This window comes from Lactuca saligna, chromosome 7 (genome assembly GCF_052625555.1).
Source record: "Lactuca saligna cultivar CGN05327 chromosome 7, ASM5262555v1, whole genome shotgun sequence".
NCBI lineage: Eukaryota > Viridiplantae > Streptophyta > Magnoliopsida > Asterales > Asteraceae > Lactuca > Lactuca saligna.
In genome coordinates, this window is record NC_136423.1 from 60,934,498 (window position 1) to 60,938,319 (window position 3,822).

Here is a 3,822-nt window from a genome sequence, read left to right on the forward strand (position 1 = left end):
TACATCCATAATTATGATGCATTATCCTATGTGTTAAGTAGTTTTGAAGCAGTTATGTGTAGTAACTTAGAGAAGTATAAGGTAATCTTTGGACGAGTATGAGTAAGTGTGAAAAAGTACTAGAGGAATATACTACCAGAATCATATGACTTGCACTTGGATCAGGAAGATTCATAAGGTTACAAAGGCACCAATAGTTGAATTTTTAGCGTTCATTTTTTCGTTACCTTTGTTTTGGTAATAACTAAGAAGATAAACGTTATTCCAACCTTATTGGTCATATCAAATCGAGTCTGACTAAGATAAAAACTACGATGTAAATTACTCGGTTCAGAAAACCATGTTCGATGTAGCATCTGACTTAATTGAGGAGATTGAAGGAAAAGATAATCAAAGCGATCAATAGAAGTATCACAGCCGTCGTTAATACTAAGTAGCATGTAGCTAGAAATTTTACATGTTATGATGTGATTATAACACATTAGAACATGAAGGAAGGTGTCTTCCATGCTAGAGTCTGGATCAAAGACACCTGAGTCTAGCCATTGCATTATACGATGGAAGGTCATTAGAACATGACCATTTGGTCTATTACGTTAATCGCAATAAAGACCTTACCATAGATCGTTTCCGTTCTAGAAGGAGCAGGAGTCGCCTATGAAGATCAAGTGGTAATTTAAAGATTTGTACCAAAATAGAATGAAGAGCAGATGCAAGTTTGAGCATGACTAGTAGTCAAGAAGTCTAAGAGTTAGAAACTCATTTGGAGAATACATAAGATTTATGGTTGTTACCTAGGATGGAAAGGTAACGTGTGTATTCATTATACAAACTCTGTTTTGCTAATGATTCCGAAATGTAATCATCCCAAGGAGGAGATAAATATAATGCCCTCAAGATAGGGTTGTATTACTAAAGAATAATAAGATAATTATTCGTCACAACAATAAATAAATGTTTTTGATAGGAGACTATTTAGGATAGATAATCTAAACAAAAGTTATAGTAATCGTAAAATCGAGAACATAAATATAAAGAACATACAAGCATGACTTCATAAGAGAAAGTTATGATTTTTCAAAGTTTTAGCGCAGTAGTATACGACATAGAAGTTGAAATTAAGAACGATCGATTCTTAGTTAGAAAAATCTAAACGAGAGTTGAAGATCTCTTCAATACCTATCCGATGATATAAAGACGACCGAGAACGGAGAACGTATAGGAGAGTTACGATTTTTATATAGACTTTAACAGTCTAAGCCTATAAAAATATAACTTTAAAAAAAGTGAGAATTAGCCGACAAATTCTAAATGAAGATTGTAGATATCATCGATAGTTATGTCTGGATATAAAGAACATCCAAAAATGGAGTTCGTATGCAAAAGATACGATTCTTCAAAATTTTCAAAATTCGAGCGCACCTGAGCACCTGTGGTTGGAGTACATGGCACGAACCTCTAAACGTGCGACCCACAAACTCAAATTTTCCCTACAAACAGGATGCAACCCCTTATTCTAGCTCAAACCCATCAGAGTTATTCTCTCTGCAGAACTTCCTTCTTTGGTTTGATTTTACCCTAAATTTTAGAAGTTTTTAGCGAAGCTCTAATTCGTCGAAGACACCTAAATGACGAATCTGACAGTTTGAATTTGATAGAAGTATGCCTTACCCCTTAATGGAACCGATATAAAAACTATCAAATATCCTCTAAGTCATAGTTAAATATTTTCTTCAAGTTCAATGGCTATTAGGTTATTCAATATAAAAAATGAAAAATTTTAGTTTCTAAATAAATATTATAAATTAGGTTTTAAAATTATTTTTAATTGAACATTATAAAATTAATAAAAAAATATAATAAAGCTATATAAAAAATAAAATAATATAGCAGTTTGTTAAACTTTTATATAGTTCAAGTAAATTATCCTTGCACATAGATTAAAAAAAAAAGTTTAGTAGTCTCATTTGATTTTTTAGTTCAATCGTCTATTGAAACATTTACAAATTTTGATAATTTGTTTGTAAAATATAAATTATGGTTTTATATAAACTTGTAGTTTTTCAAATAAATTCAAATATCAAAAACCATAAATATGTGTGTGCCTGTGGGCAATACATTGTGGGCTCCTTGTCATCTTTATAAAACCTCTTCTTTTCCCTCTATAAATGCAACCCGAAAGATCAGGTTCTTTAACCACCTGACATAACACAGACAACGATCGATGGCAGTTCAAGCCACCACTTCAACAGCGCCATCATCACCGCCGGCAGCCTTTCACCGCTCACCATGGCACTCACCGGTACCGTATCTCTTCGGAGGCCTTGCTGCCATGCTGGGTCTCATTGCTTTCGCTCTCATGATTCTCGCCTGCTCTTACTGGAAACTCTCCGCCGAACTGGAGAACAGCGAGGACGTTGACAGAGATCTAGAGTCCGGTAACTCAGACGGCGATTCCAAACCGGAGAATTACAAGGTACCGCCTGTTTTTGAAGAGAAATATCTTGTAATCATGGCCGGACAGGAGAACCCGACGTTTCTGGCAACACCCGTTTCGAGTAGAGCTACGTCGTTTGGTAGCAGTAGTTGCCGGGGCAGTTCAACGGAGAATACGTCGACGTCGGAGATGGAAATGATGGAGGAGAAGGAGAAACAGGGGAGGAGTGAGGAGGTAGAAGTGGGTATCAATGGGAATCATGAGTCCTCAGATCAGGTCTCTTGAAGAATATCTCGACCTTTCTTTCTCTGGGTTGTAAGGAAGTTCCGGTGAAGGTTACTGTAGGTGAACAAAAAGAGACACTCGGAGTTCCCTTGTTTAAGTGCCGGAAATCAGGAAATGTACATAATATTTTGGGAGAATGCAAAAAAAATGTTTTCCTTCGTTCAATTAGTTTATTATTTAAAATAAAAATTAACTAAAAATTTAAAAATATATTGATAAGAAAACATTAAATATTTATTTTATTTTATTTTTGAAACGGCAAACTAACTAATTAATCTACTTCTAAATAGCTACATATATCTCCAAAGAAACTTGAACCCATGATTTCTCATTTGAAAGAGTCATTCCATACCGCTAGGCCATTGATCCTTTGGTACTAAAATTATTTTTTATTTGTTACTAATCATCGAAATTTCAAATATTTTTTCTATTATCGTGACACTGTTAAAATTTTCTGGAACATCCCTACTATAATATCCTACGTTCGTCTCTGCTTGTAGGTCAACAAGGTTCTTTTAATTTTGTCATTACATGTTTTTTTTAATTTGATTATTCATTAGAAAAATATGAAACACATGCTTGGTTGAAGTGTGTATTTTCTTATAATTTTGAAAATATAATGATCATTTCATCAAAATAATAATAATAACAATAATAATAAAAAAAGTGCAATACTTAATTTCATGCAAATTTAAGAAAAACCTCACTATATTTAAGAACTTAATCAACTCCTTAATCATAGAATTTAATGTTTAGGTTTAAACCGGAAGAATCATATTCCAAGTATAGATTTATTTAAAACATGGTAACATTTATATAGTAAACATACTTGGAGAATAAGCAACAATAAAATAACAACTAGGAAACTAAAAGTAAGGAAATATAGTGTATTGGATATCGACGAGGAAACTTAATAGATAAGCAAATCCAACACTCCTCTCAAGTTGGAGTGTGGAGATCTCCAAGACCAAGTTTGCCACATAAAAACTAGAACTATTCCATTCCAACGGGTTTAGTGAAAATGTCAGGAATTTAATATTTAGTACTAATGTAGCAAGGCTTGATCTAACTGGACTCTGCTCATTTGCGTACTAAGTAAC

The 3,822-nt window shown here is 33.5% G+C and overlaps 1 pseudogene; it reads left to right on the top strand.

Annotated features, from left to right (window-relative positions):
* Window positions 1-2,129: 2,129 nt before the first annotated feature.
* Window positions 2,130-2,887, top strand: LOC145005195 (protein GLUTAMINE DUMPER 3 pseudogene; annotated as a pseudogene).
* Window positions 2,888-3,822: the final 935 nt, after the last annotated feature.